The sequence below is a fragment of the Canis lupus genome, chromosome 22 (genome assembly GCF_011100685.1).
Source record: "Canis lupus familiaris isolate Mischka breed German Shepherd chromosome 22, alternate assembly UU_Cfam_GSD_1.0, whole genome shotgun sequence".
Taxonomy (NCBI): domain Eukaryota; kingdom Metazoa; phylum Chordata; class Mammalia; order Carnivora; family Canidae; genus Canis; species Canis lupus.
In genome coordinates this window covers 18,766,034-18,791,591 of record NC_049243.1, presented here as the reverse complement: position 1 = coordinate 18,791,591, position 25,558 = coordinate 18,766,034, and the positions used below count along the sequence as shown (strand labels likewise).

Genomic DNA, 25,558 nt, shown 5'->3' with positions numbered 1-25,558 from the left:
ATATATCTTACAGGAAAAGATATCAAATATACAAAAACAATTTATTAAAGTTTACAGAATTTTGGAAGATAAAAATCTAGTTAAAATAATGTAGGAAGAAGCAATGACAACCGCAAAAACAAATAATGGAAGGAGTTAAGCACATGAATTTCTGGGCAAAAAATATACCAAGCACAAAAAATCCACAATGCTAATGCCTAAAAATGAAATTCCAGCTATGTTTTAGGAACTGTAAAAAGGCTAGTTGCTTAAAGAAGAGTGATTAAGGCAGGAAGTCTAGAAATTGAGACAGGAGACCCAACAAGGATCAGATTAAATAGAGACCTACAGAAATTATAATATAATGGCTTTACTGTAAGAGAACTGTGGAGACACTAGAACATTCTGAGCACAAAAGGGACAAGATTTAGTTGCATTTTTAAATATAACTCAGAGTTCTTAAGAATATGTTATGCGGACAAAGGATCTTACTGCCATTCTGTTGAAACCAAACTGAAAGTAGGTGTAGTAGTTTCTGAGGACCATCATAACAGATACTACACACTGGGTGGCTTACAATAGTATATTTTTTCTCTCTCAAATCAGAAGAAGTCCGAAATTAAGGTGTTGGACATGCTTTCTCTGAAATTCTCAGGGGAAGATCCTTCCTTGCTTTTTCCTAGCTTCTGACAGTTGCCGGATATCCTTGAAGTTGCTTGATTTGTGGGTGCTTTGCTCCAGTCTCTGAGGCAGCTCATGTAGTGGTCTCCCTGTGTGTCTCTGTATTCAAATGTCCTTATATGGATATCAATCATTACATTAGGGGCCACCTTAACCCAGGATGACTTCATCTTAACTGACTATCATCTACAAAGACACTATTTCCAAACAAGGTCACATGTACAACCACACTTGTGGTTAAGATTCCCACCTATCTTTTAGGGGGATGCATTCAGTCTCCAATAGGGAGCAAGAATGGAAGCAGAAGGACCAGTTAGGAGAATATTTTAGCAAAGCAAGATGGGAGACTGCGCTGAGGGAAGACATGCAGTAAAAACCTATGGACTTTAGATAGAGGCTCTGTGCTTTATTTGTAGAGAAGAAAGTAAGTACTTGGGGTGTGTGTATGTGTTTCTCTCTTCCAGTCATGAATATACTTTCTGTACCACCCTGGATGGTAAATAAGAACACTAGTGAAGGGCAGCCCCAGTGGCTTAGCAGTTTAGCGCTGCCTTCCGCCTGGGGCGTGATCCTGGAGACCTAGGATCAAGTTCCACGTCAGGCTGCATGGAGCCTGCTTCTCCCTCTGCCTGTTTCTCTCTCTCTCTCTCATAAATAAATAAGTAAATAAGTAAATAAATACATAAATAGGTAAATACATAAATATTTTAAAAAAAGATCACTAGTGAAAATCTGGAACACCATATTCCTTAAAAGAATAATAAAGCAGGGGAGTCATAGTTACATGGTAGTGAGGGATTTAAAGATATGAAGGCAGAATGGTGTGTGGGAGTGTATGTGTGTACATGTGCTTGTGTGCATGTGTGTGGGGGGGTGTGTAGTGCACAGGGCTGAGTGGTGAAGGAGAAGAGAGGAGGAAAAAAAGTGCCAAATTAATTTGAAAAATGTGAGTAAATATTTTCAAAGACCAACATTTCATACAGGGAACTTTTGGTTAATGAGTTTCCACTTCAAATACAGAATAAGGCTATTAATTAGCTGTTCATTTGAATAAAGGAAATAAGGATAACTTAAGAAGTGGAAGTCCAGTAGTAAGAGCCTCTTAAAAAGTATCAAGATGCTAAAAGTATCAGACAGCAAATTTAACTATACTTCTAATACTAATTAAATATATTAACAAGTTAATAGGAGGTAGACGTAGAATATCATTTAAAAGTAGTTTTTAGAAAATGAGAAGACTAATATACACATTTTTTTGAGCTCAGATAAAAGTAACCTACATTTAAAAACTATCAAAAAAGATTTTAACTCTAAAAACAAGACTGTTTAGTGTGCTCTTTCTTAGAATTTAAGCCCAGTAATTATTTATTTTAATATCCTACTCATCCTTAATGATCATGCATGTTTTACTAAGAATTGCAGGTTTAATATAAATCAATTGCTTATTGCAAGTGTACAGCATTCATTACCTATCTTTGGTAGTTCTACTGTATTTTTAAGTATATTTAAAATTTTATATTCATGACTGATGCTTCTGAATAGGACAATTTACTCTCAATAAGGAAATGATTTTAGCAGAACTTATTACTAAGATGGATAACAACTGAGTTGGCACAAACTTCAGAGTAACTACCCAGCATGAAATAGTGTAATACATGAATTAGCAATTGAGGTGTAATGCCAATAATGAGGACTTCTGAATTTCAGGGATTCTTGAATTTGGAAATCTGTTTGGTTATTCCTCACAGAAGAGCTGCAGTATTTGTTGGTATGCTGCATAAATTAAGTTTTCTGTGTTAGGAAAATGATTTGTAGCTTTTGAAAGTAAAGTTAACAATTTGAAAAGCAAAATAATATACAAGTTATAGGAATGTAAATTTTAGTAGCTTTAAAGTGGAATTTCAAAGTTTTCTTATGCTTTTAAAATGTTCTAAAGGGACTAATATGTAACTCTGGTATTATTTTCCTATTACTGTTCAATATAAATACATTTTTTTGCATAGTTGCTAGAGTTTTTATTAATTAACCAGAGTAAGCTTTCACATCTTAGTACCCTTTAACAGCAACTAAGGACTTAAGAATTTGACTCTGATATACGTTGATTACTGATCCTTTTTTCTTTGGCAGGAAAACTGCAGAAATTTCAGTCAATTGTGTTGGCACTAACAACTACATGGCACTTAATTATCAATTTAAGATGATATTTAATCAAAATAAATTTCAAGTATTAAACTATCCCTAACACACATTTACAAATTAACTTTTAATTCAATTTAATATATTTTACATAAAACATAATGTAGCAATATACTTTGGAAACACATTGATCATCGGATACATGTCTTATGAAATAGCATGAAAAAGAAGCAAATGTTTATTATGATTAAATTATATATATTTTCTATACATATTTTAATAGAACTTTTTATACATACTAGTTTCTAAATTGTCTTCAATAGGAAGTGGTTCTATTTCTAATTCAGCAAAGGGAAATATTCTGGGACCGACATCAATTTGTGTCAGGATACCCCTCCTTGCTTAAGATCCTTTACACTTAAGATTTTAGTGTTTTTGTTGCTTAGTTTCCTATAACTATATATTTGCTCAACATTTATTCTTCATTTATTAAAAATATTTCTTATCCCCTTCTACTCACTCATGTCCATCACAAACACATCCTCTCCTCTCCATTGCCATGGGTAATGGTAAGTATACTTCCATTGTTAAACTTATATAATCAGAAGCAAGTAGAGAAATAAAATCATCAAAATGATGATAGGGACTTTTCTACCACCTTCCCCTCAGAGAACACCAATTCTCACAATTGCCCAGGGATAAGAGAGCTTCTGTGGAGGTCCATGAGTCAAGAAGTTCTACCACAAAGTTGGAGCAAAAGAATCTGAAATCGGATATACTACAGAGAATAGGAGAGAGTTTCATGTTACTTGCACCATCCCTGCCCAAATGTGGCACAGCTCAGTGCCAAGACTGACCAATTCAGCCCATAATTTCTCCCACAGGGGAAACTAAAAGTATGTGAGTGAGCAACCAGCTTCTCAAGCTGTGCAAAAAGCTAATGAAGAGGCCCACTTCTTTCTTATCCCATCTTGAATAAGTCTGCATTCAAGTGCTGCATGACGGGGGAGGGGGGTGGTAAAGTGCTGCATGACTGGGGGGTGGTAAAAGCTTGGAGTACAGTATCCTGAAATAAGATATATCAAAGGGACACAGATCCTACTTACTGTTTCACAACTACATCAGGAAGCCAGACCATAGGCTACTAGGTATGCCATATCTGACCCCTAATCTGGTCCACAGTCACCCCAGTACTCCACATGCTTTGCCCATACATGCCCTGGCCCCATGGTGAGTTCCATGTGCATATCCCCAACAGCACTGAGAATGGGCCTTTGCAGACAGTTAGTGAGCACACACAGAAAGCCAACTCAACTCTACAAATTAAAAAACAAACAAGAGACTGTCAGTAACCAATTTGGCTTTGCAGACACACACTCTTAAGAAAGAATAAGAAGTGTGGAGCAGGCATAGCCATAGAAAAGGTTGAAGTCAGAATCTCTGACAAGGCTGATGGAAAGTATATCTTTCCTGAAACCAGTCAGTAAAGTCTGGAGGAGGAAACTATTTCTTCAATGTAAAGACAACAAATGCAAGGGTCAAAAAATATGGTAAAAAAAAATGATGGAAACGTGACATTACAAAAAAAAAAAAAAAAAAAAAAAAAAAGATAACTTTCTATTAACTTACACCAAAAAATGGAGATCTGCAATTTGCCTGATAAAGATATCAAAATAGTTGTTTTCAGGAAGCTCAGTAAGCAACAAGAAAAAAACACAAAGATATTTCACTGATACCAAGAAAACAACACATGAACAAACTTGAAAAGTTTAGATAAAAATAATAAATAGAAATTCTAGAGCTAAGAGAGCAATGAATAAAATGTAAACTACAACAGAGAGCATCAAAGAAGATCTAAACAGAAAAAAATAATCCGTGAAGTAGAAGACATATTATTTGAAATTATCTAATCAGAACAAAAATAAAAGAATGAAGAAAGTCTATATGAACTATAGAATATCACAAAAAGAAACAATCTATGCATTATTAAAGCCCCTTAAGAAGAAGAGAAAAAGAAAGGGGCAGAAAACTTATTTAAAGATCTTATGGCTAAGAATTTCCCAAATCTGGGCAAGTTATAGATATGCAGGTTCAGTTTTCTTTATGATACATTATAATAAAACTGTCTAAAATCAAAGACAAAGAGAATCTTAAAATAGCAAGAGAAAAAAAGACTCACATATAGGGGAACCCATACACACACACCCAAGACCATTACCAGCTTTCATAGCAGGAAGCTTGGAGGCCAGGAGAGATACTGTGTTATACAGTATTGAAAGAAAACAGCAGCCAACAAAGAACACTTAACCCACCGAAGTTATCTTTCAAAAGTAAAGGAGAAATAAAGACTTTCAAATAAAAGTTGAGGGAGTTCATCATCACTAGACCGACCTTACAAGAAACACTGAAAGGAGTTCATCAAACTGAAATAAAAGGGCAGACTGGTAATATAAAAACATACAAAAATATAAAACACACTGGTAAAACTAAGTACATATTGAAATTGAGAATATGCTAATATGGCAAATAAAGGTGTGCTAATAACTCTAGTACAAAGATTAAAGAAAAAAATATTAATAACTACTAGCTATAATAATTTATTAATTATAGGTTTTAAAAAAGAGATAAATTATTATATCAAAGATATAAATGGCTTGGGGGAGGTAAAAGACATAGTTTTTGCATATAATCTTAGTTGTTACAACTTAAAATAGTTTCTTACTGTTACATCCATAAAATGTTTTATGTAAGTCTCATGGTAACTACAAAGCAAAAATCCACTGTAGATACTCAAAAGATAAAGAAATCAAAACCTACTACAACAGAAAATCAGTAATTCATGAAAGAGAGGGGTCCAAGATGAAAATAATGTAAGATTCCTGAACTGATCACCTCCTATGGACATACCTAATCTAATACTACATATAAATAATTTCCCTCTGAAAAAAATATGAAAACCGGATGAACAGCTAGCTCCTCCACAACAAATGACAAAAGAACCACACTGAGATGGGTAGGACAGGAGGACAGGCAGAGACACAGTCTCACAAAAAAAACCTACCCTCAGCATGGCAAGACACAACAGGGAGAGAGATCTCAGTAGCCAGGTACTCTATCCAGAAGAAAGAGAGGTGGTGCTCCACATCGGGCACCCTAGCCCCTGGGATCTGCATCAGAGAGCACCCAGAATGCCTGGCTTAGCAAACCAGAGACTGACATCCAGGAGTCCCAAATTACTAGAGGAAACTGGGTTCCCCTTTAGAAGGTTTGTGTGCAGTCACACTTGCCCTGAGACAGTGAATGAAACAGCAGTTTGAAAAGCACCAAGACTGTATGTAAGGAAGATTCATTTGCTGATCTGGGTACACTGGTAAAGGAATGGGAGATAGCTGAGACACTCTTTGGAAACAGAGGTGCTGGTGGATACCATTGCTGTATTCTCCACATAGCCTGCTAACAAAGGTGGGCAAACCTGAATATGGCACCCTCTTGCTGTTTAGCTGGGATGTGGTAGGACTTGCCAACGCACAAGAGTATGGGCATTTGCAACATTCCCTCACTTTTTGGCTGCAGTAGATGCGCCCAAATAGTTTGCAGAGCTCTCCTGCTTCACAGCTAAAGTTTGTGAGCAAGTGAGCAGTTAAGACACTTTCCCTCAATCCCCTAAAGCTTAAAGCCTATGCACTCTCTAGCTGTACTGCTGAAGAGACTCACTTCAGAAGTAAAGACTCACACAAACTGAAAGTAAAGGGATGGAAAAAGATATTTCATGAAAATGGAAACTAAAAGTAAGGTGTAGCTATACTCGTATCAGTTAAAACAGATTTCAAGACAGACTATAATAAAGACAAGGGGGTAACTACAAAATGATAAAGGAGCCAATCTAGCCAGAAGATAAAACATTTACAAACATATATGCACCTAACAAAAGAGCACCAAAACATATAGAGTTATCAATAGTTCTTAAGGGAGAAATAGACAGGAATACAACATTAGTATGGAATTTTACCACCCCAGTTACATTAATGAATGGATCATCCAGACAGAACATAAATAAGGAAACATTAGCCTGAAATGACACATCATGCCAGATAGGCTTAATAGAAATATGCAAAACATTCCATCCAAAATCAGCAGAATACACATTCTTCTCAAGGGCACATGAAACATTCTCCAAAACAGATTACATGTTAGGTCACAAAAAAAGTCTCAATCAATTCAAAAATACTGAAAATGTATCAAGCATGTTTTCCAATAACAATAGTATGAAACTAGAAATTATTTATAATAAGAAAACTGGAAAAATTACCAATACATAGAAATTAAACATGCTACTGAAAAGAAGCACCTGACAGAATTTAATATCCAGTTACTATAAAAATGCTCAATAAAGTAGGTATACAGGGAACATACTTCAACACAAAAAAAGGCCATATATGACAACCCTACAACTACTCTCATACTCAACTATCAAAACCTGAAAGCTTCTCCTATAGGATCAGGAATAAGATAAGTAGGGGTGTCTGGGTGTCCCAGTCAGTTATGTGTCTGCCTCTTGATTTTGGCTCAGGTCATGACCTCAGGGTTGTGAGACTAAGCCCCATGTTGGGCTCCACACTGGTTGTGAAGCCTACTTAAGATTCTCTCTGCCTCCCTCTCCATCTGCCCCTCAACCCCTCTCCCCTCTCCTTCTCTAAAAAAAGAAAACAAAAAGGAAAAATGAGTGGGAACTATCAGAAAGGGAGACAGAACATGAAAGACTCCCAACTCTGGGAAACGAACTGGGGGGGGTGCAAGGGGAGGTAGGCAGGGGGTGGAGGTGACTGGGTGATGGGCACTGAGGTGGGCACTTGACGGGATGAGCACTGGGTGTTATTCTATATGTTGGCAAATTGAACACCAATAAAAAATAAATTTATAAAAAAAATAAAAGGAGTAAGACAAGTATGCCCATACCCACTTTTATTCAACACAGAATTGAAAATCCTAGCCAGACCAATTGGGCAAGTAAAAGAAATAAAAGGCACCCAAACTGGAAAAAAAGTTAAACTGTCACTATTAGCCAATAACATATTACATACAGAAAACCCTAAAGACTCCAGAAGGAAAAAAAAAATCTGTTAGAATAAGTGAATTCTGTTAGTTGCAGGAAACAAAATTAATATACAAAAATCTGTTACATTTCTACACACTAATAATAAACTATCAGGGAAATCAAGAAAACGATCCATTTATATTTGCATCGAAAAAATTATAAAACACCTAGGAATTAATTTAATCAAGCAGGTGAAACACATGTACTCTGAAAACTCTAAGACACTGATGAAAGAAACTGGAGAAGACACAAATATATGGAAACAATTTCATGTTCATGGAATGTTTAATATTGTTAGAATGTACATACTGTCCAAAGTAATCTACTTTGTAATCTAGTAAATTAAATCTAGATTTAATGTAATCCCTATCAAAATTCCAATGGCATTGTTCACAAAACTAGAATCAATAATTCTAAAATTTGTATGGAACTACAAAAGACCTCGAGTAGCCAAAACAGTCTTAAAAAGAACAAAGCCAGAGTTATTACGCTTCCTCATTTCAAACCATATTACAAAGCTATAGCAATCAAAACAATATAATACTGGCTTAAAAACAGGTACATAGATCAAGAGAACACAACAGAGAGCCCAGAAATAAACCTGCACATATATGATCAATTAATCTATGACAAAGGAGACAAGTTCATACAACCGAGAAAGGACAATCTCTTCAATAAATAGTGTTGGGAAAACTAGACAGCTATATGCAAAATAATGAACCTGGACCATTTTCTTACACCATATGCAAAAATGAATTTAAAAAAGGTTAAAGACTTCAATGTAAGACCTGAAATCATAAAACTCCTCTAAGAATACATAGATGATAATCTCCTTGACCTTGGTCCAAGTGATGTACTTTTAAATTTGATTCCAAAAGCAAGGTAACAAGCTAAAATAAGTAAATGGTACTACGTAAAACTAAAAAGCTTCTTCACAGTGGAAGAAACCATCAACAAACACTGACAATTATATGCCAACAAATTAGCCAACCCAGAAAAAATGGATAAACTCTTAAAAACATACAATCTACTGAGAGTGAATCATAAAAACTAATTATGAGTAAGGATGTTAAAGCAGTAATCAAAAACATTATATTAATTACAATGCATATAACTTTTGTTAGCAGGGACATAAAAGAATATTGATTTTGCATATCTTCTAGCATTTTAATTATGTAAGAAATAGCAAAACAAATATTTAATCAGACCACAAAGGGTGTCAAAGGTAAAATGTCAATCTTAAACACATTGTAATCAAGGCATGACCGTTTGAAAAATAGAATTCCACATAAGTCGATCATTACTCTTTTATATTTAATTAGTTAATATATAGATCATATAGTGTATATTATGTATTAATACCTATCTGTATAAATGCATAATAGTAATCTTCTAATTTTTCATGATATATGAAAATTACTGCAAATCTAGTAATAGTTCTTAAGGCAATTAAATGTCTTGCCATTCTTTTATGCCATTTTCTAAACTACCAACAGGAAATAAAAACATTTTTAATTGTATCATGATAGAATATGAATTCCACTGTATGCTGAAGAACAAATCCAAGCTAATACTTGTAAATATTCCTTAAAGAACCAAAATTAAAATTAGATTTAAAAACCCTATGGGTTCAGTACAAAATTTACTTAAAAACACATACACTAAAATGGTAGTTCTCAAACTCTACAATGCCTAAGAATCACAGGGAAACTTGTTAAGAGTTTTTCTTGACTCACCCCCAGATAATTCAGATTGTGTATGTCAAGGTGGGGGCCATAAACCTGAGTTTATAATATAATTATAGGCAATATTGATGCTGCTAGCCCTAGAAACATTATTTGGAAACCACTGTTTTAAAACACCAAGCACTCTTTGAAGATTTTGAGCAGATGTCAGGAGAGAAAATGGTGTTTAAAAAGATAAATGGATAGGGATCCCTGGGTGGCACAGCGGTTTGGCGCCTGCCTTTGGCCCAGGGCCCGATCCTGGAGACCCGGGATCAAATCCCATGTCGGGCTCCCGGTGCATGGAGCCTGCTTCTCCCTCTGCCTGTGTCTCTGCCTCTCTCTCTCTCTCTCTCTCTCTCTCTCTCTCTGTGACTATCATAAATAAATAAAAATTTAAAAAAAAAGATAAATGGATATTTATGGCTATTTTCCTTTAGAATTAATAACAAAATGAAAAACTTATCGTTAGTGTACTTGTAAAAACAGAAACTCAAAAAAAAAAAAAGAAGACTAATTCAAACTCAGGAAAGAATGAATTAATCATGCCTAGATTTTAACATTAGCTCTACACATTAGTCTGTCAAGTTACTAAAATTTCTTGGACTCAGTCTCTCTGCAATGTGCCTCTATTAAAATATAAAATATTGTGAAGAAGAGCAAATAACTCTTTGGGAAATTGCCTTAACTAAAGCTAATCCTTGATATGTGTGCCTTGGCATGGATATTATTTTATAAAAGAACATTTTAATGAACTAATGTCTGCCTCAAAAAGCCATTGTTGAGCTTTATTTATTCACGAATCATACAGGATTATGTTAAAGAATTAGAGTTCATGCTTTATTCTCTAATTTTCATTAATGTTTAAGTTGGAAGACTTTTGCCAATATGCTTACCTCTCTGTATTTAGCCATTCAATATATCACCATACAGAAATAAAATGACACCAAAATCATTTATCCTAAGAGACTCTGATGTTAAATAGAAGTATTTCTGAAAGTTTTAGATGTCTAATTAACTATTTATATTCATTTGACACTAGGATTAAAGTCTTTGGGGGGATGTAGGTGGGAAGAATGATCAAGTCTCTGGATTCATAATTTATTAACTATCAAATGCCTCTCTCAATTTTACTCTATTCCCTCCATTTTCAATATAATTTAAAATAACACATTAACCGCTTCTTCTAAATGAGAAAGAGGTATTATTAGTCTGAACTCATCTTATTAACCCATTATCTTTTGATATATTTTAATCACAAGTGATAGGATGTATGGGACCAAGTTGGACGAATCCTAAGAATAATTCTATAGAAAAATTCTGGAACTGGTTTCATTCAAGATAAAAACACACACAAAAAGGAGGCTAGTCCTACATAAAAAGACATTTCTGCCTACATATTCCTTTAATATGGGATGTATGATATGACTGGAGCTGCAGCAGTCCTCTTGTAAACATGAGACAACAAGCTTCCTTTCTCTGGAAGCTTTTCACATTTTGTAATGTGAAATAATGGACTGTATTGAGGGAGTGAGTTGCTGTTCATCCAATAAACTGCTATTTTCTCCCAAAGTTTTACAACTAGTAAAGAATACTAAAATACACTAGTATTTTAGCAGCTACGTTCAACATTTTTTAAAGCAAAAGTGCTGATTTACTGAGCTAAACTCGTCTCATGAAAATATGATATATGCATAAAGGATATTTAAGATAAATGGAAGAGCATTTCACTATATTACATATATTTTAAGATATAAATCTGGGACAATCAAATAAATGACTTTTCCTTATTTGAACAGGTTACTACTCACATATAAAAATGATTATTTAGGGACACCTGGATGTCCCTAAATAGTAGTTGAACATCTGCCTTTGGCTGAGGATGTGATCCTGGGTCCTGGGATAGAGTGCCTCTGCCTATGTCTCTGCCCTCTCTCTGTGTCTCTCATGAATAAATAAAATCTAAAAAAATAAAAAATAAATAAAAATGATTAGTTTGGAAAATAAAAAATTTATAAATCAAATGTAGAACAAAATTTGCCACCTCTGTTAAAACTGTTGTCTCTTTATTACTACTGAAAAATAGGTATCTTATGCACATATTAATATATTCATGTGAATAAGTCCAGATACACACATGGAGAAAGAAGTCCCATTTTTTTCTTAATTTAAAGAAATTTTAAGAAATTTAAAATTTCTTAATCTTATAAAAAACACTATTTCACTTTTACCACAATTGTAAATGCCCTTTTTCAAACATAAAAATTATGCATGTGCCATTAACAAAGGCACGCACACTTGCAACTGGTAGATAATTAAGTTCCAGACATCTCAGGCACAGCATAGTGGTTATAGTCAATAGTACTATATTATAAACTTCAAACTTGCTAAGAGTACATCTTAAATGTTCTCATCACACACACAAAAAGGAATAGTAATCATGTGATATGATAGAGGTTACAGGTAACACTAGTGCGGTAATCATACTGCATTATATAAATGTGTCAAATCAACATGCTCTCCACCTTAGGAATGGTTTTACATTTTTAAAATGGCTGATAAAAAGAAAAAGTATTCCCTAGCATGTGGATATTATATGAAATTAAAATTTCAGCACCCATAAATAATATTTTTCGAACATAAGATCTTTTTTTATTGTGGCAAGAACACCTATATTTTAACACAATAAAATATACAGAATGTTGTACACAGATCTGTAAATCTTATTTATCTTGATTAACTGAAACTTTCTACCCACTTTTTATAGTAACTTCTCATTTTTGTCTCCTCCCAGGCATCATTCTACTCTCTGTTTCTAAGTTTGACTATTTTAGAAACATCATCTGAGTGGAATCATACAGTACTTGTCCTTTGATAACTGGATTATTCTCTGTAGAGTAACATCCTCCAGATTCATCTATGTTGTTGAAAATGTTATGATTTCCTTATTTTTCATAGCTAAGCAGATTATTTCATTGTGTGTATGTATTTGCATGTGTCACATTTTCTGTACCTATTAAGACAGATACATAACTTGTTTCCCTATATTGGCTGTTGTGAAAAAGGCTGCAATTAACTCAGCAGTGCAGATATATCTTCTCGATCCTGGTTTTAATTCCTTTGGATATATACTTCCCAATGGAATTACTAAATCACATTGTAGTTCTATTTTTAATTTTTTCAGGAACTTCCATATGGTTTTCCACAGCAGCTGCACCATTTCACATTCTCGTCAATAGTAGATAGGGTTCCAATTTCTTCATATCCTCAATAACACTCATCACTTCTGTTGTTTTGATAATATCCATCCTAATAGGTGTAAGATGATTATCTCAATTGTGCTTTTGATTTGCATTTCCCTTAAAATTAGTAATGTTAAGCTTTTTTTTTTTTTCCATATACCTGCTACTATTCATATGTTATTCTTTGGAAAAATGTCTATTCAAGTTCTTTGCCCATGTTTTAAACAGGTTATTTGCCTATCTGCCTTTAGTTGAAGGACTTCCCTATATATTTTGGACAATTAACCCCTTTATCAGATATATGGTTTGAAAGATTTTCTCCCATTCCATAGGTTGCCCTTCCATAGGATGTTTCCTTTTCTGAGAAGCTTTTTACTTTTATGTAGACTCACTGCCCATTTTTGCTTTTGTTATCTTTGATTTTGGTGTTTTATCAAAAATATCTCTATGAAGATCAATATCATAAAGTTTTTGCCTATCCTATGCTTTCCTTTAGGGGTTTCAATTTCAGGTCTAATAATTAAGCCTTTCATCCATTTACATGATTTTTGTGTATAGGGTTAGATAAGGATCCAATCTCATTCTGTTGCAAATGAGTACCCAGTTTCCCCAACATCATCTGTTGAAGAAACTATCCTTTCTCCATTGTGTATTTGGCAACTTTATTGAAGAGCAATTGATTATATAGTCATGCTTTATTTTGAGGATCTCTATTCTATTCCACTGGTCTATGTTTTTATGCCAGCATCACACTGTCATAATAACTATAGTTTGAGATCACATAGCTTGAAGAGCAGAAAATATTTATTAGTTGTCCCTAGAAAGGAAAAGTTTACCCACCCTGAACTACGCAAAAATGTGACTTCAGGAGATATCCGGCCTCATCATAATCCCCAAGAGAATTCTACTATGTGAATTATGACACAAAGTCATTGTATCTAGGAAACAGTGGTTGGCACTGCTATAACATTTTGGACTGGTCATTGACCATGGAGGCCATGACCCATGGAGGTTGCTAGAGAGTCTAATCTCTCAAGCATCTCTGACTAATATTCCCAGTATCATCCTCCAAACAAGGGTGCAGATGTGAGCTACTAACAGCTAACAGCTGCTACTGCCAGACAATTAGTGTCCTGGATTGGTAAATGGCATTTGGGCAGTGCAACAACAGCATCTATTATAGATAGCAACACTAGTGTCTTACATATACTGAAATGTTTTACCTGCAAACCATGTGTCTGAATATCCAGAATATGTAATCTTCATCCTTAAAACTGAAGAACTAATAAATGTAGTGTTATAGCATTCTTAGGAATTTATCTAGCAGCATCAATTACTATTAGACGTATTCATGCACTTTAAGCCAACAGTCTTCTTTATCCATATACCAGAATATATTTACAAGTTAATGGGATCGCTGGGTGGCTCAGCGGTTTAGAGCCTGCCTTTGGCCCAGGGTGTGATCCTGGATTCCTGGGATCGATTCCTGCATTGGGCTCGCTGCCTTGAGCCTGCTTCTTCTCCCTCTGCCTGTGCCTCTGCCTTTCTCTCTCTGTGTCTCTCATGAGTGAATAAATAAAATCTTTTTCTAAGAAAAGAATATATAAGTTTAATAAAACATTTTAATGAAATTTACAAAGAGTTTATGACTGAAAACTTGATGACTTGTTCATAACCAAATAAAATAAGCATAGAAAAATTGTAAAAATGCTTAGCAAAAAAAAAATATTGTAAAGTATTAGCAAGAACTGTCTTTCAGTGATAAGAAACAGTATTTGCTTGCCACATTTTTTATCTGAGTATGTTGTTTCTATGAACAAATAAGATAAATATCATAATATATATTTACATATACATTTATAAATGTTTATATGTAAATAAATTTTATATGTATAAAGGACAAAGTCATGGAGTATATGAGCTATACAAATAATGGAGTTTTTTAAACTTTTTATTATGGAAACATTTATATATAAAAATAGCACAGTATAATAAATACCTGTACACATCACTTAGATTTAACAGTTGCTGACATTATGTCATAATTCCTCTTTTATTACTGCTGAAGTACATTAAAGATATCACATTTCACTCCTAAATACTTCACTATTCATCTCTAAAACACAGTATTTCCTAAGATAACAAAATATCATAAAACTTCAAACAAAATGATTAATTTGTAGATTTCACCAATTACCTTTTTCTTTCAATTTAAAAAAATTGTGGTAAAATACAAAAACATAAAATGTATCATCTGAAGCATTTTTAAGGGTATAACTCAGTGGTATTAGGTAGATTCATAGAGTAGTACAACCATTGCCACCATCCATCTCCAAAATTATTTTAATCTCAAAATATGAAAATCTATACCCATTAAACAATGAATGACTCCCTATTCAGCCCTTCTCCTCAGCCTCTGGCAACCATCATTCTACTTTCTTTCTATGATTTTGATTACTCTAAGTATGTCATATAAGGTATATGTCTTTTTGTGATTCTGCTTATTTCACTTAGCAGAATGTCCTCAAGATTCCTCCATGTTGTAGTGTCCTACTTCTAAAGCCTGAATAACATTCCATTATTTGCATACACCACAGTTTGCTTATCTATTCATTTACTACAGATACTTCACTTGTTTCAACTCTTTAACTTAATTAATAGCCTGCTGTAAACATGAAAATGCAGATATCTCTGACACCCTCCTTTCAATTTTTTAGTATAGACCCAGAAGTGAGATTACTTAATCATTTGGAAAATCTGTTTTTAATTTTTTGAGGAACCATCATGTTTTGCACAGCAACTATATCATTTTAGATTTTCATCAATAGTGCACAAGAGTTCAAATTTCTCTAAATCCTTGCCAACTCTTATTTTCTATTTTTCATATTAGTAATCCTAAAGGGTGTGAAGTGCTATCTCATTACAGTCTTCATTATCTATTCCCTAATAATTAGTAATGTTCAACATCTTTTCCTGTGGTTATTGTGTATTTCCATATCTTCTTTGGAGAAATTTAGAGTCAAACACTTTGTCCATTTTTTAATGCAGGTGTTTGTTTTTTTGTTGTTGAGTTTTAAGAGTTTCTATATATTCTGGATAGTAATATCAGATGTATGATTTGCAAATAATCTCTCCCATTCTGTAGGTCACCTTTTGCTCAGTTGATAGTATTGGTTTTAAATTTTCAGTAAGTACAATTTGTAATGATTTTTTTTTCTTTTGTTGCCTTTGCCTTTGGTGTCAGATCCAAGAAACTGTTGCTAAATCCAATACTGTGAAACTTTCCCCCTATGTTTTCTTCTAAGAGTTTTATAGTTTAGGTCCTACACATAGGGCTTTGAATCCATTTTAAGTTAATTTTTGTATGTGGCTTTAAGTAAGCATCTAACCTCCTTCTACATATGAATGTCCACTTTTCCTCAGCATCATTTGTAGAAGAGACTGCCCTTCTCCACTGAACTATCTAGATACCCTTGTCAAAAATCATTTGGCCATATGTGCAAGGGTTAATTCTGGGTCCCAAACCACATTGTTTTGACTATCATGACTTTCTTTTTAAAGATTTTATTTATTTATTCATAAGAGACACAGTGAGAGAGACAGAGACATAGGCAGAGGGAGAAGCAGGCTCCCTGTGGGGATCCTGATGTGGGACTTGGTCCCAGGAACCCAGGATCACAACATAAGCCAAAGACAGATGCTCAACCACTGAGCCACTCAGGTGCTCCTTGATTACCATAGCTTTGTATTAAATTTTAAAATAAGAAAGTGTAAGCCTTCACTCTTTTCTTGACTTTATAGAAATTTGTCCATTTCATCAAGATCACCCAATTTGTCGCCACACAATTATTGAGAATAATCTCTTATAATATTTTTTCTTTATTTCTGTAGAATTGGTAGTAATGTCTCCATGTTCATTTCTGATCTTAGTAATATAAGTGTTCTTTTTTCTTCCGTAGTCAATCTAGGTAAATCAATTTTGTCGATATTTTTTAAGAACTAGTTTTTGGTTTTGTTTATTTTCTCTATTACTTTTTCTATGTAGTCTGCTCTAAGCTTTATTATGTCTTTCTTTTTTCTAGCTTTGTGATTAGTTTGTTCCTCTTCCTTTAGTTCTGCAAGTTATCAAGATAGATTGTTGATTTAACACCTGTCTTCTTTTTAATGTGAGCTTTTATAGCTGTAAATGTCCTCTTTGGCACTGCTTTTACTATGTCCCATAAGTTTTGGGATGCTGTGTTCTCATTTTCATTTGTATTTATTTATTTTCTAATTTCCCTAGTGATTTTTTTCTTGAGCCCATTAACTTTCTAAGAATATGTTGTTTAATTTCCTCAAATTTGTGTATTTTCCAGTTTTTTGTCTGTTATTGACTCTACCTTCATCCTATTATGGTCAGAGATGATACTTTGTATGACATCTTTTTAGACCTGAGACTTAATTTATGGCCAAAATATGTTTATATCCTATAAAACATCCCATATGTAGTTGAGAAAAATGTGTATTGTGTTGCTGCTGTTTATGCAGTATCTTGTATATGTCTATCAGATCTAGTTGTTTTACTATGCTATTCGTCAAGTCCTCTATTACCTTACTTGTCTTTTACCTGGTTGTTCTAGTCATGGATAGTACTGAAGTTTCCAAATATTATAACTGATATTTTTGTCTATTTTCTCCATTTCTATCTCTTTTTGCTGAATATATTCTTAAGGTCTGTTGTTAGGCACATAAATGTTTATAACTTTTACAACTGCTTGATGTATTCACCATTTTATTAACATAGAATATCCTTTTTTGTCTCTTATAAAATTTCTTGATACAAAGTCTATCTGTATGATATTAATATAGTCATTTCTGCTCTTTATTATTTGCACCTATCTGTATGATATTAATATAGTCATTCCTGCTCTCTTTATTATTTGCACTAATATGTTTTTCCAACCATTCTCTTTCCATTCATTTCTATCTTTGGATCTTAGTATATGTGCTGCTGAATTGAACACTGTGTCTTTGGATTTAAAGCGAGTATCCTATAGACAGCATAAAGTTGAATTATGGTTCTTTTTGCTTTTTAAATATATTCTGCCAATCTGTATTTTGATTGGGAGCTTAAACCATTTTTATTAAAGTACAGATAAGGACGGGCTTATTCCTGTCATTTGCTGTTTGTTTTCTATTTGTCTGACAGGATTTTGTTCCTCACTTTTTGAATTACTGTCTTCTGTTTAGTTGATTTTTTTTTAATGAACTGTTTAAATTCCCTTCTCATTTCCTTTTGTGTATATTCTATAGCTTTCTGTGTCTGTGTTACACTGTGAATGACATTTAATATCCTAGAGTATAACATTTTAATTTTTATTTATATCATAACATACAAAAACTCAGCTCCTTTTATGTAACTGTTCCACCTATTTCAGTTGTCACAAAATTATATATTCATACACTGTCCAGTAACACAAGCTAATAATTTTTAAAAGCTAGTCTTTTATGTAGAAAACCAAATGTGGAATTACAAACCAACGTTGCAATACTAATCTTAAAATTGCCCATGTATTTACTTTAACTGCCATCTATATATCTTCTTATTGCTCTGATTTACCACCTAATGCCCTTTCATTTAAATTTGCAAGCCTCCCTTTAGTATTTCTGTAGAGGACGTCTGGTGATAATAGACTTCCTCTGCTTTTGTTTACTGGGAAAGTCTTAATTTCTTCCTCTATTTTGAAGAACAATTTCTTGGACATAGGATTCTTGGTTGATTTTATTTTCTTTTAACACACTAAAGGTATCAGCCCACTATTTTAGCCCTCCACATTTTCTGATGAGAAATCTGTTTATCTTACTGAGGATTCCTTGTATGGGATGAATCACTTCTCTCTTGATGCTTTCAAGATAGCCTCTTTGTTAGGCTTTTGATACTGATTTTAATGTGATTTTAATGTATTTTGGTGTCGATCTCTTTGAGTTTATCATACTTGGAAGTCTGTAGAGCTTTTTAGATATTTACATTCATATATTTCATCAAATATAGAAAATTGCTGTTTCTTCAAATATTCCCTCTACTCTTTCTTCTCTTTCTATTCTTCTCTAAGACTCTCACACTATATATATATGCTGATCCATTTGATAAACTCTACTCACTTTTTTCATTTTCCGATTCCTCAGAATCAAGAATTTCAGTTGTGCCATCTTTGTGTTCCTCATTCTTTCTTCTCCCTCATTCTTCTCCTCATTCTTACATGAGCCCGTGAATCCCTATAGTGATTTTTGCATTTTAATTATTGTACTTTCCACACCCAGAATTTCTTTTTCATGTGTTTTTAGGTTTTTTCTTTGATATTTCTGTTTTTGTCATACATTGTTTTCTTGATATTCTCCAGCTCTTCCTTGATCTTTAAGCATCTTTAAGACAATTGTTTTATGATCTGTCTAGTAGTTCTGCCATCAAGTTTTTCTTACATAGAATTTCTGTTGATTTTTTTTCCTTTAATGGTACACACTACCTTGTTTCTTTATGTCTTACAATTCTTTTAACTGTAGACTAGGGCAGCCCGGGTGGTTTAGCAGTGCCTTCAGCCCCGGGGCATGATCCTGGAAACTAGGGATTGAGTCCCCAGTCCGGCTCTCTGCATGGAGCGTGCTTCTCTCTCTGCCTGTGTCTCTGCCTCTCTTTCTGTCTCTCTCATGTATAAATGAACAAAATCTTTCAAAAAACAAAACAAAACAAAACAAAACAAAAACTGTGGACTAGATATTTGATTCAATTAATATAGTAAATCAGGAAATCAGATTCTTTCCCTCCCCCAGGGTTTCCTACTTTTTGTTTCATTTTTATTAATGTAGGCTGTCTCTGTGCTAAGGATCAGTTTAAAGTGTCTTTTCAGAGATAGCACCTTTTCCTGAACTTGCCCTGCTGACTTTCTAATTTCTTCTGGATATACAGTTGCTTTTGAAAGTCCTAGTCTTCCAAGTCTGGCTCCCAAAAGGGAAAGAAGAGAAAAAAGAAGGTAAAAATGGTGTTGGTTCTTTTAAATCCCCTAGGTGTTACCTTTAGCTGGAGGGGGAAGGGCTTATAAGAATAAGGGGAAATGAGGTAACAATTGCCCCCTGCCTATTTGTCTACCCACCTGAGATCCTAAGTGGCCTAACAGCAACCAGAACACTGATCCCCACTATTTAGAGAATAGGGTCCTTAACACTTACCTTGGCCCTCACTATCTGTGAAAAGCTGCTTCAGGGACAAACACGCAGCTGCCTGCCACAGGGCTGGAGGATGAGGTATGGCTGGCTACTGCTAAACTAAGAGCTGAAACTGAAAATTTGCCACAGTTTATTATCCAAGCCTTCCCCTGGAAGTTACAAGCTGACAATAGACTTCAGAGTTCCAAATCTGACATTTGCATCAGAGAGATTCTGCCAGTATAATGGTTGTATGGGTGAAAAGTCATATTCCTGGTGCTCCCCCTTCCATCATCTTCCCAGTATCCAATAATAGGAGATTTTTTAATGTAAAAGTAGAATTACTATGAATCCTCTCCAGGAGGTAAATTGCTATATAATGTAACAATCCATTCAAGGGAATATATAAGTCAATCATACAAAAATTCCCTTAGATCTATAGCAATTATCTTGAAAAATTTCAATTTCAAATATAAACACATTATTTGTGTTTATTAACATTAACGTTATTTGCTTTATAAGCTATACACATAGAAAAAATAGAAATTTTTAGAAAACACTTTTGCATACTACCTACACTAAATCAGAGTAACTTTACCATTAACTCAATAAACTTATATACAACACTGTTGTTCTAATTTTTTATTTTGCACATATTTTTCAAATGTCTATCAAACATATATAGAGCGAATTTAAATTCTATTTTTTTAAAAATTGAATGTCAACTAAAGATACAAGATATAATACTTTATATATAAACCCTAAAATCATTCAGATATAAAGTTTTTCAATGTAAAAATACTATTCATTAGAGACATTTTATGTTGCCAGTCATTTGCAATCATAAAACTATATATCCCTCATTACATTTATTTTTTAATGTATTTCTTAAAATATTTGAGTGAACTGAGTGATATGTCCTAGGCCAAATGATATCCCATCCCAGTTCTGTAAATTCTTTCTCCATTTCTCTAATAAATTGCTCTATACAAGGACTGTGCAGTTGTAGAGAGCTTAGTGTATTAGATATTTGCACTTGCAGTTGATATGCTGTTATAAGACAAGGTCTCTAGAGAGAAGCCAACTTTTGGCAATTTGCAAAATCTCTATAGAAAATTTTCAGTTCATTTAATTTTTTTTTCATAGACTAGAAAGCCAAATTAGTCAGTGATAATATCCATGAGTAATCAAATTTTAATAAAATCAACAAAATAAACATCTGGTCTATTTTAAATATTATAATACTATTGCTTTTTAAGTTCAACGTAATTTATTTCTCTTTTCTAAAAATATAAATCTACATGAAAATCTAAAAATATTTGAGAAGTTTAATTTTCTCTTTACCATCCCATAATTTTTCTCTTTCATTCTTGGAAATGTGAAATAGGAGTAGCTTAAAATATCATATAGTCTACCTCTTTGTCTCCTAAATTATTCAAGAATACAAATATCAATTCAGCAAACAAGAATATGTTTCTCCAGGTTAGTATATGGGAAAAGGAGATAGTAGAAAAACAAATTTTAAAAGTGTACATATTTTGGTAAATACCTGAGGAAAATACTGTGTTTTACCCACTTCATACTACCATAGTCTGCTAACCTGATTGATGTTATGACTGCAAAATGAATATTTAATTTTCTTCTACTTTGGACTGTACTTTTATGTTTTTCTTGCCCAGGCTGAATGATTTCATTTCAGTGTGAAGCTGACCTAAAATAATAATGCATTATTAGAAAGTTTAAGAAGATAACAAATGGCAAAGCTTTTGTCACAGTTAAAATCTCATTCATTCTTTCTTTTCATTCATTTAATAAGCACTCACTCATTTAGCAGTATACTAACATTTCTAACTAACAATAGTAATGGAACGTAGGTCTTTTCCTCCAGAAAAATATAGTACACTTTAATGGTAGTTGGGTACATAAATGTATTCAAATAACTAAGTTTACTCAATTATCCAAGGGGCTATCATAAAAGTTTGCATAGTGCCCATTTGAAGCTAGTAGCAACAAGCAGTCAATTCTATCTGTAAGAATAGTTTTGCTGTTTTATGACAATGCATTTATTCAGTGCATGTGTGTGTACTGAACATTTATAATTCAAAGAAAGCACAAACATAAATAAGCCATATGAAGATAGAATTCTTCAAGGGGGTACTACATGCTATCATAACAGAGCTTTTCAGATTCTGACAACATAGGCAAAAAAAGTAGCTGTCAGTTTCCATACTGGATTACTTTTTTAACTTATGCTAAATTAAATGTCAGGGTAAATAGCTAAAGAAAAGATGAATAGATATGCTTTTTAATCAAAATGATAATAGAATTTTAATGTATCTCCCCATTGAACTGTTTTATCCTTTCGTCTATAAAGTAGTATTTTTTCTTGTATGCTACCTGTGATCTCCTCCATCATGATTACTTTTGCCTATCTGACTCAATTTGATATTTCTCTAATCCTTAATTTATCACATTGTCTCAATCTACTTAATACCTCTTTTTCCTTGTGATTTCTGCCTTAGCTTGACATTTTCTAAAACCCACGGGCAGAAATATGTTAGATTCAACACTTATAAATAATTCCATCAATACTGTAAACAAATGAGAGCCACAGTGGCTATATTTCTATCAGAAAAAAAATCATTTTAAGACAAAAACTGCCACAAGAGACAAAGAATATTATATAATGATAAAAAGGTCAATTCACCAGGAAGATGAAACATCTTATAAATATATATGCACCCAATATCAAAGCACCTGAATGTATATAAAGCAGACAATACTAGAAACGAAAAGACAGAGAGAAAGCCACACAATAACAGTAGAAGACTTCTATACACTATTTTCAATAATGCACAGAATATCCAGATAGAAAGTCAGTAAGAACACAGTGGATTTGTACAACACTACAGATCAAATGGACTTAACAGACATACTCAAAACATTCTACCCAATGGCAGGGGCATATACATTCCTTTCAACCACACAGAACATTCTTCAGTACAGATCATATGTTAGATTAAAAATGAATTCTTAACAAATTTACAAAGATTGAAATCACAGCAAGAATCTATTCGCAATCTCCATCATATGAGGCTAGATATCAATAGCAGAAGAAAAACCTGAAAATTCAAAATACATGAATATTAAACTACACACTCTTGAATAACCAAATGAGAAATCATAAAAGAAATTAGAAAATATCTCAAGACAAATGAAAAGAAAACATTACATATCCAAATGTATGGGATGCAGTAAAAGCAATACTAAGAAGAAAGTTTATAGTGATAAATTTCTACATTAAAAAAACACTCAGGGCAGCCCAGGTGGCTCAGCAGTTTAGTGCCGCCTTCAGCCCAGGGTGTGATCCTGGAGACCCCAGATCGAGTCCCACATTGGGCTTCCTGCATGGAGCCTGTTTCTCCGCCTCTCTCTCTCTCTCTCTCAGTGTCTCTCATGAATAAATAAATAAAATCTTAAAAAAAAAAACAAAACACTCAAATAAACAACCTAACTTTACACCTCAGGGAATGAGAAGAAAAACAAATTAAGCCAAAAGTTAACAGAAGTAAGGAAATAATAAATATTAGAGCAGACATAAACAAAACAGAGAACAAAAAAGTAGAAAAAAAATCAAGTGTACAAAGTCAATTAAAAAAAAAAACAAAAAACAAAAAAACAGGGCAGCCCAGGTGGCTCAGCGATTTAGTGCCACCTTCAGCCCAGGGTGTGATCCTGGAGACCCCAGATCAAACCCCATGTCAGGCTCCCTGCATGGAGCCTGCTTCTCCCTCTGCCTGTGTCTCTGCCCCCCTCTTTCTCTGTCTCTCATGAATAAATAAATAAAATCTTAAAAAATAAAAAAAAACAAACTTTTGACCCAATCGAGAAAAAAAAAAAAAACAGTGAAAACTCAAATGATATTGGAAATAAGAGACATTACAACTGATGCCATAGAAATAAAAAAAAAGGATCATAAAAGAATACTATAAATAACTGTATACCAACAAACTGAATAACAGTGGAAATGCATAAGTTCCCAGAAACACACAACCTACCATTTTTGAATTGTGAAAAATCTAAAAACCAATAAACATTTAAATGAAGAATTAATGCCAATCCGTCTAAAAATTGGCCAAAAATCTTAAGAGAAAGGTATACTATCAAACTCATTTTGTGAGGACAGATTTATCTCAATACCAAATTCAATAAAGATACTACAGGAAAAAAAAAGAGAGAGAGAGAGAGAAAGGCAGACAAGAAAAACAAAGGCCAACATCCCAAATAAGCATAAATGCAAAAATCCTCAACAATATGTTAGCAGGGATCCCTGGGTGGCGCAGCGGTTTGGCGCCTGCCTTTGACCCAGGGCGCGATCCTGGAGACCCGGGATCGAATCCCACGTCGGGCTCCCGGTGCATGGAGCCTGCTTCTCCCTCTGCCTGTGTCTCTGCCTCTCTCTCTCTCTCTGTGTGTGACTATCATAAATAAATAAAAATTAAAAAAAAAAAAGAAACAATATGTTAGCAACTTGAATTCACCAACACTTAAGGATCATACACCATGACCAAATATGATTTATGTCTTGATGCAAAGATGGTTCAACATATGCAAATTAATAAATTAATAATAACAGAATGAAGGATAAAAATCACATGATCATCTCAACAGATGCAAAATATTATTTGACAAAATTCAACACACTTTTATTACAAAACCCCTCAACAAACTAGGAATAGAAGAAAACTAAAACAAAACAATAAAGGCCTATATGAAATTCCACATCATTCCTAACATCAATACTCAGTGTTGAAATTCTGAAAGCTTCTCCTCTAAAATCAAGGACAAGGCAAAGATACCCCTTCTCACTAATTCTAGAGCACACAGTACTGGAAACCCCAGTCACGGAAATTGGTCAAGAGAAAGAAATAAATGATACCTAATTTGGAAAGAAGTAAAATTACCTCTCCTTGCAGATGACATGATTTTGTATTCAGAAAATCCTAAAGACTGCACTAAAAAGAAGGTTCGAATCAATAAATGAATTCAGTAAAGTCACAGAATACAATATCAACATACAAAAAAGTTACATTTCTATACAGTAAAACCAACTCTTTAAAAATTCAGAAATTAAGAAAATTTTTTAAAATTAAGGAAAAAATCCTATCTACAATAGCATCAAAAAGAATCAGAATTTAATGTAAACATAATTAAGAATGTAAAATGACTATTTATATTTGAAAATTATAAAATATTACTGAAAGTAATTGAAGGGGACACAAATAAGTGAGAGAATACCCCAAGTTCATGGATTGGTTCAGAAACAAACCCAGAAACAAATATTGTCAACTCTGACAAGAGTGTCAATAATGTATAAGGATAGTATCTTCAACAAATGGTGCTAGGAGGGGCACCTGGCTGGCTCAGTGGTCGAGCATCTGCCTTTGGCTCAGGTCATGATCCTGGGGTCCTGGGATTGAGTCTCACATCAGGCTCCCCATGGGAAGCCTGCTTCTCTCTCT

General features: G+C 33.6%; 1 long non-coding RNA gene across 6 annotated transcripts in view; it reads right to left on the bottom strand.

Annotated features, from left to right (window-relative positions):
* LOC102155655 overlaps nucleotides 1–25,558 on the bottom strand; it is a 276,612-nt gene that overhangs the window by 248,388 nt on the left and 2,666 nt on the right. For all 6 annotated transcript variants that reach the window (XR_005376350.1, XR_005376347.1, XR_005376348.1 and 3 more), the window contains exon 2: nucleotides 21,637–21,747. This is a non-coding gene — a long non-coding RNA (uncharacterized LOC102155655). The remainder of the gene's footprint in view (nucleotides 1–21,636; nucleotides 21,748–25,558) is intronic.